This window comes from Nesoenas mayeri (assembly GCF_963082525.1).
Source record: "Nesoenas mayeri genome assembly, chromosome: 1".
NCBI lineage: Eukaryota > Metazoa > Chordata > Aves > Columbiformes > Columbidae > Nesoenas > Nesoenas mayeri.
Window position 1 is genome coordinate 85,676,247 of NC_137541.1, and position 13,366 is coordinate 85,689,612.

Here is a 13,366-nt window from a genome sequence, read left to right on the forward strand (position 1 = left end):
GACAATTCACATCATGCAGTTCAGTATTGAATATTTTCACCTAAGCTCAAATCCCCTTGAGGTACACACCGAACTTCTCCATCCTTAAGCATCACCCACCAGGTGCTGCCAGGTCCCTGGGCAAAAACAATCCCACGAATGGGCTTGCCTTTGCCTGAGGCAGGAGTAACCCAGACTGCCTTTCCTAACATATTTTTCATGTGTACTACAGGGACTTTATCTCCTTCTACAGTCCGTAGAATTTCTGATTGGGCAGGCCCGGCTCGATTGGTTGATCCCCTGGTGTTGACCAACCAAGTGGCTTTTGCTAAATGTGAATCCCAGTTTTTAAAGGTTCCACCACCAAGTGCCTTTAGTGTAGTTTTTAGCAAACCGTTGTACCTTTCAATTTTCCCAGAGGCTGGTGCATGATATGGAATATGATATACCCACTCAATACCATGTTCTTTTGCCCAATTGTCTATAATACTGTTTTTGAAATGAGTACCATTGTCTGATTCAATTCTTTCTGGCGTACCATGTCGCCAAAGGACTTGCTTTTCAAGGCCCAAGATAGTATTTCGGGCTGTAGCATGAGGTACAGCATATGTTTCCAACCATCCAGTGGTTGCTTCCACCATTGTAAGTACATAACGCTTACCTTGACGTGTTTGTGGAAGTGTAATATAATCGATCTGCCAAGCTTCTCCATACTTATACTTTAACCATCGCCCCCCATACCATACAGGCTTTAACCGTTTCGCTTGTTTGATTTCGGCACAAGTTTCACATTCATGAATAACCTGTGAAATAGTGTCCATAGTTAGATCCACCCCTCGATCGCGAGCCCATTTATATGTTGCATCTCTACCTTGATGCCCTGAAGCATCATGGGCCCACCGAGCTAGGAAAAGTTCACCTTTATGTTGCCAGTCCAAGTCCACCTCAGCTACTTTAATTTTAGCAGCTTGATCCGCTTGTTGGTTGTTTAGATGTTCCTCGGTGGCTCGACTTTTAGGCACATGAGCATCTACATGACGAACTTTCACAGGCAGGCTCTCTAGCCGAGCAGCAATGTCTTGCCACAGTGTGGCAGCCCAAATGGGTTTACCTCTGCGCTGCCAGTTGCTTTTCTTCCATTGCTGTAGCCACCACCACAAGGCATTTGCTACCATCCATGAGTCAGTATAGAGATAAAGTATTGGCCACTTTTCTCGTTCAGCAATGTCCAAAGCCAGCTGGATGGCTTTCACTTCTGCAAACTGACTAGATTCACCTTGTCCTTCAGTGGCTTCTGTAACTTGTCGTGTGGGACTCCACACAGCAGCTTTCCACCTTCGATGTTTTCCTACAAGACGACAGGATCCATCTGTGAACAGTGCATACTGCTTATCAGTCTCTGAAAGAGTATTATACGGTGGTGCTTCTTCAGCACGTTTTACTTCCTCCTCATCTGGAGACATCCCAAAGTCTTTGCTTTCTGGCCAATCTGTAATCACTTCTAAGATCCCTGGGCGATTGGGACTTCCAATTCGAGCTCGTTGTGTGATCAATGCAATCCATTTACTCCACGTAACTTCGGTCGCATGATGTGGAGAGGGAACCGTCCCTTTGAACATCCAGCTCAGCACCGGCAGTTGAGGTGCTAGGAGGAGCTGTGCTTCAGTACCGATCACTTCTGAAGCAGCTCGAACTCCTTCGTATGCTGCTAGTATCTCTTTTTCAGTTGGAGTATAGTTGGCCTCAGATCCTTTGTATCCTCGACTCCAAAAACCTAAGGGTCGACCTCGGGTTTCTCCTGGTGCTTTCTGCCAAAGGCTCCAGGTAAGTCCATTATCTCCGGCTGCAGTGTAGAGCACGTTTTTAACATCTAGTCCAGTCCGAACTGGTCCAAGGGCCACCGCATGAGTTATCTCACGCTTAATTTGTTCAAAGGCTTGTCGTTGTTCAGGGCCCCACTCAAATTGGTTCTTTTTACGAGTCACTCGATAGAGAGGGCTCACAATCTGGCTGTAGTCAGGAATATGCATTCTCCAAAAACCTACAATGCCCAAGAAAGTCTGTGTCTCCTTTTTATTAGTAGGTGGAGACATTGCAGCAATTTTGTTGATCACATCCATTGGGATCTGGCGACGGCCATCTTGCCATTTTATTCCTAAAAACTGGATCTCTCGTGCAGGTCCCTTGACCTTACTTCGTTTTATGGCAAAACCAGCATCCAAAAGAATCTGAATTATTCTCTCACCTTTCTTGAAGACTTCTTTCGCTGTGTCGCCCCATACGATGATGTCATCAATATACTGCAAGTGTTCTGGAGCTTTACCTTGCTCCAGCGTGGTCTGGATCAGTCCATGGCAGATGGTAGGACTGTGTTTCCACCCCTGGGGCAAGCGATTCCACGTGTACTGGATGCCTCTCCAGGTGAAAGCAGACTGCGGCCTGCACTCTGCTGCTACAGGAATAGAGAAAAATGCATTAGCAATGTCAATTGTAGCATACCACTTAGCTGCCTTTGACTCCAGTTCAAATTGCAGTTCTAGCATGTCAGGCACAGCAGCACTCAGTGGTGGCGTAACTTCATTCAGGCCACGATAGTCCACAGTTAGTCTCCACTCATCACTAGACTTACGCACTGGCCAGATTGGGCCGTTAAAAGGTGAGCGAGTCTTACTGATCACACCCTGGCTTTCCAATTGACGGATCAACTTCTGGATAGGAATCAAAGAGTCTCGATTGGTGCGATATTGCCGGCGATGCACTGTCGTGCTAGCAGTTGGCACCTGCTGATCGTCAACCATCAGCAGTCCTACAACAGAAGGATCATCTGAAAGACCAGGCAAATCAGACAGCTGTTCAATTTTCTCAGTGTCCACAGCTGCTATACCAAATGCCCACCTATACCCTTTTGGGTCCTTAAAATACCCTCTCTTGAGGTAGTCTATGCCAAGGATGCATGGAGCATCTGGACCAGTCACAATGGGATGCTTTTCCCAGTTTTTTCCAGTTAGGCTCATTTCAGCCTCTACAACAGTCAGTTCCTGGGATCCCCCAGTCACTCCAACAATATTGATGGATTGCGTTCCTTTATAATTAGAAGGAATTATTGTGCACTGTGCACCAGTGTCCACTAAAGCTTTGTACTCCTGGGGGTGTGTTGTACCAGGCCATCGTATTTGTACAGTCCAATAAACTCTGTTACCCCTTTCCTCCACCTGGTTGGAGGCAGGGCACCTCTAATTTCTGTTTTGCACAGTCTCTGGGTGTGAATTAGAGGTTCCTTCAAGAGCATCAGAATCTCTTCTGCTCCTTTTGTAAACTGGAGCAGCCACCTTCCTAGGAGTTTTTCCTTTGATCTCACGTACTCGTTCTTGAAGCTCTGAGGTAGGCCTCCCATGCCACTTATTCATGTTTTCTCCCTGCTCATGTAGGAAGAACCACAGTGAACCTCTTTTTGTGGGCTGCCTCTGTCCTCTCTCTCGAGATTGGAAACGCCTTTTCCTAACAGCTGAAACATAGGTTTGTGCAGGTCGTGAATGGTATGTGTCCTCTCTGAGTTCTTTGATTTCTTGCAATAGCTTTTCAAACCGGTCATCAGATTTTTCACACAGTTTCTCCACAGCAGAGACACAAGCCCGTAGAGAACCAGCAAGGCTGTCCTCAAATTCACGGAGCTGCTCAATCACTTCAGTAATATCTTGTCCAACTCTAGATGACCAGAGCATTCCTGCCAATGACTTAGCATATGCAGGTGATGCACTTTGTACAAATCTGCGCCACAGAGGTCGTGAACAATTGATTCTATCTGGGTCTGTTCCCTCTTGGCTGTTTGGTCCAAAATAGATGATCTCTCGCACAGCTAATTCTCTCAGGAACTGAATACCTTTCTCCATAGTATTCCATTTCCCTAACCTGGATATACAGTCTTCCTTGTAGGGAAATCTTACTTTCATAGCTGCCAGGAGTCGGGTCCAGAGAGTAGTGGCATTAGACTCTCTTGAAATTGCCCTATCAATGGTGGAATCTCTTGACAGAGATCCCAGCTGCCTGGCTTCACCACCTTCCAGTTCAATTGTATCTGCCCCATTGTCCCAGCATCGGAGCAGCCAGGTTAAAATATTCTCGCCTTCACGACGACTAAAGTCTTTTCGCAGATCTCTCAGCTCACCTGGAGAAAAGGACCGAGTGGTGGTCACTTCATCTCCTCCCTGTCCTGATGGTGCCCCTTGAGTTGATGTTGGCCCTGTGCCATCATCTGCTGCACGGGTGGTCTTTCTAGTGACTTTCTTACAACCAGCAACTGATGCTGATATGGGTTTACCATCATTTGATTCATTTCCAGAGTCTCAATGACTGTCACAGTGATCGCTATGGTTACAGCAGCAACAGTGTCCAGTGTGTGAAGAAGGGGGGGCTGCCTTTAAGGCTGCAGACTTAGTGTTATCAGAAGTGACCTTGGCAGAAGAACTCTGTGTAGGAGCTGTACCTTCAGCCTGCGAAGGCGCCGTGGCGGGGACAGCAGCTGCAACGGCAGCTTTCACTGTTTTGCTCTTACTCGAGCGGCTCGGAGTGCTTTTTGCCGAAGCTTCCGAAGACGCACCGCAAATCTCAGGACAACAAAGAGACGCAAACCTCCTGTTGAACGCCATTTCTCTTAACAGAAGCACAAACTGACACACATTCAGCAAACCAGATAACACCATCACAGTTCTATCAAAACTCCAAGGGTATTCGAAATTCTCTAAAACATTTGCGAACTGTCCTAGCGAAAAAACGAAAGTATTGTTAGTCAGCCTTTCTAAAGGTTCGCTTGACCAATTAGCAAACACAGACCCGTACGGCTCTTTAATCTCTCCTGGAGGCTTTTCAAGGTAAAGCAGAAGCGAGTAGAAATTCATTAGCGGCTGCAGTATAATGAAATAAACCAGTGACAAACCACACAGTATCATCATGAGCATTGTCCAGTTCCTTGTTGTTATATAATGAATACTTCGATTTAAAAAGAAAGCCCAACACAGATATGGAATCAGTGAGCACAATGCAGAAAATAACTGATACAACTTGAGCCATAACATCTTTAAATCAGTGGAATTCACTTTGCCTTAATAGCACTAAATAATATCCGAAGCAAACAGGCGCGCGAGTATCACAACTCTATGAGTTGGCACCGTGCCAAGAAAATTGAAAGGCACGTCAGAGCCGTAGAAAAGCCAAAAAATCTCCAAATTTACCCCTTTCTCTTGCCCCACGCTGGGCGCCAATTATCTGTCGAGGGTTAAGATTGCGGGGTGACAATAAAACCCTGGTAGATGTATTGTTAACCCCCTCTTCCCCCCCGACTCCCCCCTTTTGCCCCTCCCTCTCCCCCCTTCCACTCAGGACAGGTGATCGGGAGAGAAAAAGAAGGACAGAGAGAAGAGAGTTAAAAAAATTAAAGATGTTTTACTAATGCTACTAATAAGAATAGAGAAAATAATACAAAATATACAAAACCAATCTTGAAAGTCTCAGCAACTGCAGAGCCAGCACCCAAAGTCCTGGATTAGACTCCACAGCCAACCAGAGCTGGATTCAGTCTGTCACTAGGCCTCAGTTCGCAGGGACGACTAGCAAGGTCCTCTCCTAATGTCGGCCATAGGGAAAAGGGAAAAGAAGGGCCGAGATCCTTGTGATCTCCCATTTTATATGAAGTATTCATGTGAATGGAATGTTATACACAGTTGGTCAGTTGTTCCTCGTCGCCCCTCTCGCGAGATGTCCATCCATGCTTATCAATAAGTTTGCATTCCATTGCTAGGTTTTACCAAAACATGTGTCTGGTTCTCCAGGAAAATGCAGTTAATATGAAGGCTTTAGCTGACAGGCAAAATTCACTGAAAGAGAAACTTGTTTTTAACAAAACCAGGACAGTCGCAAACCCCATTGAACAGCGTGTGTGTCAAAAATCCCATAGACAGCCTTTGTGTCTCAAACCCCAGTGGACTGTGTGTCACAAACCCCATTGGAGAGTGTGTGTGTCACAAACCCAGTAGGACAGCATATGTGTGTCACAAACCCCATTGGGAAGTATTGTGTCACAACCCCCCCCGGACAGTGTGTATGTCACAAAAGCCATTAGGCAGTGTATGTGTCACAAACCCCATTGGACACTGTGTTTGTTACACCCCCCCTGGACAGTGTGTGTGTCAAAAGCGCATTGGACAGTATGTGTGTCACAAACCCCTTTGGAAAACGTGTGTTTCACAGATCCCATTGGACAGTGTGTGTGTCACAAACACCACTGGATAGTGTGTGTGTCACAAACCCTTCTGGACAGTGTGCTTGTTACAAACCCCATTGGACAGCGCCTGTGTCACAAACTCCTTTGGACAGTGTGTGTGTGTCACAACCCCATTTGACAATGTGTGTTTCACAAACCCCTTTGGACAGTGTGTGTGTCACTAATTCCATTGGACAGTGTGTGTGTTACAAACCCTATTGGACAGTGTGTTTGTGTCACAAACCCAATAGGACAGCATGTGCGTGTCACAAACCCATTGGACAGTGTGTTTGTCACAAACCTCATTGGACAGAGTGTGTGTCATAAATCCCATTGGAAATCGTGTGTATTACAAAACCCACTGGAGAGTTTGTGTGTTACAAAGCCCATTTGACAACTTTTGTGTCACAAAACCCTTTGGACAGAGTGTGTGTCACAAACACCATTGGACAGTGTGTGTGTCACAAACCCAATAGGACAGCATGTGTGTGTCACAAATCCCATTGGACAGTTTCGTGTGTCACAAACCCAATTAGACTTCATGTGTGTTTCACAAACCCCATTCCACAGTGTTTGTGTCACAAACCCCATTAAACAGCGTCTGTGTCAAAAACCCCATAGACATCGTGTGTCTGTCGCAAACCCCATTGGACTCTGTGTGTGTCACAAAACCCTTTGGACAGTGTGTGTGTCACAAACCCCATTGGAAATCGTGTGTGTCACAAACCAGCCCGGAGAGTGTGTGTCTCACAAAACCTATTTGACAACATGTGTGTCACAATCCCCTTTGGACAGTGTGTGTGTGTCACGCACACCATTGGAAAGTGTGTGTGTCACAAACACCATTAGACTGTGTGTGTGTCACAAACCCGATTGCACAGAGTGTGAGTCACAAACCTCCACGGACATCGTGTGTGTCACAAAACCTATTGGACAGTGTGTGTGTCATAAACACAATAGGACAGCATGTGTGTGTCACAAACTCAATTGGATAGCATGTTTGTCTCACAAACCCCATTCGACAGTGTGTGTGTCACAGACCCCATTGGACAGCATGTGTGTCACAAACCCCATTGGACATTGTGTCTGTCGAAAACCCCATTGGACTGTGTGTGTGTCACAAACCCTTTTAGACAGCATGAGTGTCTCTAATCCCATTGGACAGCATATGTGTCACAACCCCCCCTGGACAGTTTGTGTGTACAAAAACCCATTGGACAGTGTGTGTGTCACAAACCCCATAGGAGAGCGTGTGTGTCACAAACCCGAATGGACAGTGTGTGTGTCTCAAACCCCACTGGAGTGTGTGTGAGTCACATACCCCATTGGACAGTGTGTGTGTTACGAACCCCCATGGACAGCCTATGTCTCACAAACCCCTTTGGATTATGTGTGTGTCACAAACCCCATTGGACAGTTTGTGTGTCACAAACTCCTTTGGACAGTGTGTGTGTTTCAGAAAACCCATTGGACAGTGTGCTTGTCACAAACCTCCTTGCACAGTGTGTGTGTCATAAACCCCATTGGAAATCGTGTGTGGCACAAACACCCCTGGAGAATGTGTGTGTCAGAAAACCCTTTTGACAATGTGTGTCACAAACCCCATTTGACAGTGTGTGTGTGTGTCACAATCCCATTGGGCAGTTTGTGTGTCACAAAACCCCATGGATAGTGTGGGTGTCACAAACATCCTAGACAGTGTGTGTGTCACCAACCCCATTGGACAGCATATGTGTCAAAATCCCCATAGACAGCATGTGTGCCTCAAACCCCACTGGACTGTGTGTCACAAACCCCATTGGACAGTGTGTCTGTCGCAAACCCTATTGGACTCTGTGTGTGTCACAAACCCCATGGGACAGCGTGTTTGTCAAAAACCCCCCTGGACAGTGTGTGTGTCAAAAGCCTATTGGACAGTGTGTGTGTGTCACAAACCCCCTAGATAGTGTTTGTGTCTCAAACCCCATTGCAGTGTGTGTGTGTCACATACCCCATTGGACAGTGTGTTTGTCGCAAACCCCCCTGGACAGTGTCAAAAAGCCCATTGGACAGTGTGTGTGTCATAAACCCTATTGGACAGCGTGTGTGTTACAAACCTCCATGGACAGTGTGTGTGTCTCTAACACCCTAGACAGTTTGTGTATCTCAAACCCATTTGGACTTTGTGTGTGTCACAAAACCCATTGGCCCTGTGATTGTCAAAATCCCGCCTGGACTGTGTGCAGGTCAAAAGCGCATTGGACAATATGTGTGTCACAAACATCTTTGGAAAACGCCTGTGTGTCACAAACCCCCTGGACAGCTTGTGTGTCACAAAGCCCTTTGGACACTGTGTGTTTGTCACAAACTCCATTGGACAGCGTGTGTGTGTCACAAACCCCATTGGACAGTGTGTGTGTTAATAACTCCAGTAAACAGCGTGAAACAAACCACCTAGACAGCCTGTGTGTCGCAAACCCCATGGGACTGTGTGTGTATCACACACCCCTTTAGAAAGCATGATTTTCACAAACTCCATTGGACAGCGTGTGTGTGTCACAACCCCCCCGGACAGCCTGTGTGTCACAAAACGCGTCGGACAGTATGTGTCTCACAGACCCCCTAGAGTGTGTGTGTCTCAAACCCCACTGGAGTGTGAAGGACGACGTTGCCCAGTCCTGCAAACAAAGGGGAAAAGCTCAGACCCTTCAACATGGCCCCGGATTTGTCGAGACTTGTCGATCTTTCGCAATCACCCCTTTCCCCCGCAGACTCTTCTCTACTCGGAGGGCTATAAAAAAAGCTCGCTTAAAACAGCACTGATAGGGAATCCACCACCCTGAGGACCCTCAGCCCACCAGCCTCACCACGGGAACTAGACTAGACATCGGAGGATGCTGCCCTCCTAAACTACAAACCCCAGCATCCTCGCTGCGGGACACTGGAGGGCATACACACATCTCATCATCCATGCTGTGGAGCCCTAAGAGTGACTGGATCCCTCATCTGTTTTTTTCTTCCTTTCTCTCTGCTCTTTCCGCCTCTCCTTTTTTCTATACCCCCATTTCTTTGTCTCTCCTTCTGTGAATGGTGATATATTACTCTCTTTCTCTCTCTCTTACACCTTAGTTTTCCTTCCCTCTGTACCACTCTTTTTCTCTCACTCTTCCTTTTGAACATATAAGAGTAACATTATCTTAAGCTCTGCTGTTGGATTCTTCTAAGTCCCATATTATAGCTACTAATGGTTGCCAATACATGGCTCGTAGTAGGACTCTTGCTGTTAATGTATTGATAAGTTCTGTGATATCATAAACTATTTTTGCAAAGCCACTATTTGCTGTAACTAGTATTCCAACACATACTTTTAGTAAAACTCATAACTGAATTGGACCCCTGGAGTGATTGTCTGTCATTCACTTCACATAACCGCACAGAATTAACCGACAGTTAACTCACACCTGGTCTCATCTGTTGAGTCAGGGCGTGTGTCGCATTCAGAGTTAACTCATCCCTCATCCCATCTGTTGGGACAGAACAGAGGGGAGGCTCTACAGCTTCCTCACAAGGGGAGAAGGAGGGACAGGCACTGATCTCTTCTCTCTGGTGACCAATGACAGAACCCAAGGGAATAGCAGGAAGATGTGCCAGAGGAGGTTCAGGTTGGACATGAGGAAAAGGTTCTTCACCCAGAGGGTAGTGGAGCATTGGAACAGGCTCCCGAGGGAGGTGTCACAGCCTGTCAATATTCAAGAAAAGACTAGATAGTGCCATCAGGCATACAGTGTGAACTGTGGGGTTGTCATATGCAGGAACAGGAGGAGATGGACTCGATGATCCCTGTGGGTCCCTTCCAACTCAGGACATTCTATGATTTTAATTTTCTCATTGCAAAAATTGATTCAAATAAATAAATGCCATTAATATTCCAATTTAACCACAAGGCACTAAAGCTTAAGTAAATGGGAAAATGGATGGAAAAAAATTTTCCTTCAGTCTCTTAAGTACTAGAATATTCTCAAGGCAGAATGAGTTAAACGCCCTTTTGAAAAGCCTTTACAGAAAATCCTGCATTGGCTCTAGGGTCCTGACTGGGACTATTTCATTAAATGATACAGGCAACCCTATTACAGTAACCAAAACAATGGCATTGCAGACAGGGAAAGATGAAAACAATAGTAGGAAGAGACAAGACAAACGGTAACCTTCCCCAGCTCTTTCTCATGTCATTAAATGAAATCCAGTAAATTTCTGTGCCCTATAAAACAGAAAGCAAGACAAGAACTAGGACCCTATGCCCCTCATCAACATGAAGCTATCAATGTTCCTTGTGCTATGTCCCTGATCAATATGAAGCTATCATATATACCAGGCTCCCCATAGCACAAGGAACAATAGAAGGTGGTTACTCCACTCCCAGCACACTTGTTGGTGGGAAAAGAGATGGGTATCCTGTCCAAATTTTTATATTCTCGGTGTTCTTGTAGATTTCCAAGGCATAAGGACCAAATCAACATTTCTACATAATACGAGACATAGCACTTTGATTAAAATGTTTCTACAATAGAAACATCACAGAACCTGAGCTTCTGTATATTTTCTTCTCTCTCAGCATGACTGAAAGTTGAGCATAAAGTTACATAGGCATCCATACAGAGTCATGTTACAGTGAAAGAGCTGTGTGCAAAAGCTGCAGACAGGGAATTGGTTTTCTAGTAGAGCTTCTTTCAACTGGAGGGCCCAAACAGGTAGCACTTCCCTGACAGATGGGAATCCTGTTCTGGGATCCCCTGAAGCAGATGTAGCTGGTTTGAATTCCATAGATTAGGCCAACCAGCTGCATCTGAGCTGCAGTCTCCAGCAGGGCAACCTCTCAGCGCTGTGCTCTGCAGCATGAGCAATGCAGACATAGCTTTCAGTTAGGTGAATGAGTTTTACCTGACTTATATGATGCAAGCAATACATCCCCCAAAATGGCATAAATTTTTCCTTGTGCTCTTTGATGTAAACAACAACAACAACAAAAAATCTGAATTTGTCCTGCTTCAATTCCCAAGCTTTAAGCTTCAGAAATTCATCAGCCCCTTTGAAAAACATACAAGTATATTCTAGTTCCATGTGTAGATTCTTAATAAATTGATTGAATTACTCTTTCATTTTCTGTTTGCTAGGTAGAGGCACTAAGCAGTCCTGCAGTAAAACACTTGCATTCCAGAATCTTGGTCTTTGTCAGCCTCACCTCCTAGCCCCATCCAGATAAAAATGTATTTATGAAATCTGAATACTCAACAAACATGAACAGAGATTGCTAAATAGCAGCAGCCACACTAAATAGGGAGGACCTATGTGAACCTATAGAATAGAGAACAGCATAGCAGACTGGAGACTCCTGGTCAGAGAACAGAGAGTGTGTGAAGGGCAAGGAGAGATGGTGGCAGCTACTGGATTTCTAGGTCTACTGGTAATAGATCTAATTATTGCCTTTCACTGAAAATTGATGCAAAGAAATAAATACCATTAATATTCCATATTGATCAAGTTTGCTAAAAGTGCAAGCAGAGCTGTTAGGATGACAGCTGGCTGAATCCGCACCTCTTCCAAAAGCCCAAGAACAGGTTTCCACTTCAAGGATCAATATCAGCAAATCAGTACAGAGGAATCTATTGGCTCTGTTCACCTTGTAGAAAGTGTCCCCAGTTGTGTCATGAGTGAGCTGAACTACCACATAAGCGTGTAGGAAATTAGAAGCAATCATATCAGGGACAAAAGGTGTGCTTTCATCCTGGAAGATGATGGCTACAATGTCATTCCCAATGTGACGCTTCCGCTGAAGCTAGAGACAGAAAAATAATAAAGTGAGAAGGCAGGTGAAAAAGAGTAGAACAGTACAATGGGCCCTTAAATACCAGTCTATTTAACATCTTCAGTCCATCTGTTGAACCAAACCCCTCATCAATTAATTTTACCATTACTCCAGCTATAATTCCCACTGTTATGCAATTAGGCATTCGCCCCTCTAACTAGCCCCACATTGAATACCCCTCCCCTCTTAGCCACACAACTGAATTCCTTAGTTCCCCTTCCAATACCTGCTGGGAATCTCCCTCTGTGAAGGGCAGCTTTGTAGACACAGGAAACATGATCTCCTTGCCTCGGAAATTTGTATACACTGACTCAGTGCCCGTTTGACATCTAGTGACATCCAAGCCTCCCCGAGACCTGAGCAAATCCATACCACACCATAGATAAGGCAGGACAGAGATGAGGAAGTGGAAAGAAATGAAAATATATCAGTAACAGTACCTTGGTACATCAATATTATCAAAGGTGATTTTAAGAAATCACTGATAGTGGGGCATCACATCTTCCCAAAACAAATGCACTGCCTGAAGCAGCACAATGTTTCTGCTGATGAACATGCTCGCTAAAAGCTATGAAGCTAAACCAGGAATCCTCAAAGGAGCTACTTTATTTGGCATTCTTCTGAGAAACACAAACCGTATTTTAGAACTACCAAAAGGACAGGCTACCCCACAGAAAGAGACTGAAACAATACTGACCCCTATTATTGTGAAACAAACTTACATTCGCACAGTCAAATAAAATTATTCTCTGCTGCCACTGTGGGTCAGATTGAGACACCAGAAGAGAAACGAAACACACCATGCCTTAAAGCGAAAGAGCAACAGGGCGCACTGCGCAGGATTGTCCCTGATCTATAGCTGAGAGCAAACACTTGTGTGCTTGTCAGAGAGATTGTGTCTTGTGTGTAAGTGTCTGGGAGTTTGGCACAGGTCAGTGTGGTTGATTCGATAATCAACGTCTAGGATACTTGCAGAGCGGTCCCTGTTGGTGTGGGGACAGTCTGCGTGTAAGTCAGTCTGTGCTCGTTAGCGCCTGCTGTAGCTATCCGTCGCTCTGCACGCGTGTGGGTCCATGTCTTTCTCTCCACAAGCATGTGAGCTGATTTCGTCGCACATGTGCATCTGTGCTAGTGTTGAGCTCAGCGGAGTGTGCCTCTCGACACTTGGTGTGCTTTGGCTGTGCCTATGTGTAACACAGCACAGCCATGACTGCTCCAGTGAAGAGAGACCAGGGAAATCATCAAGGCAGAGTCTAGAGGGGAAAACCGAAGAGGGATTGACATGTGCT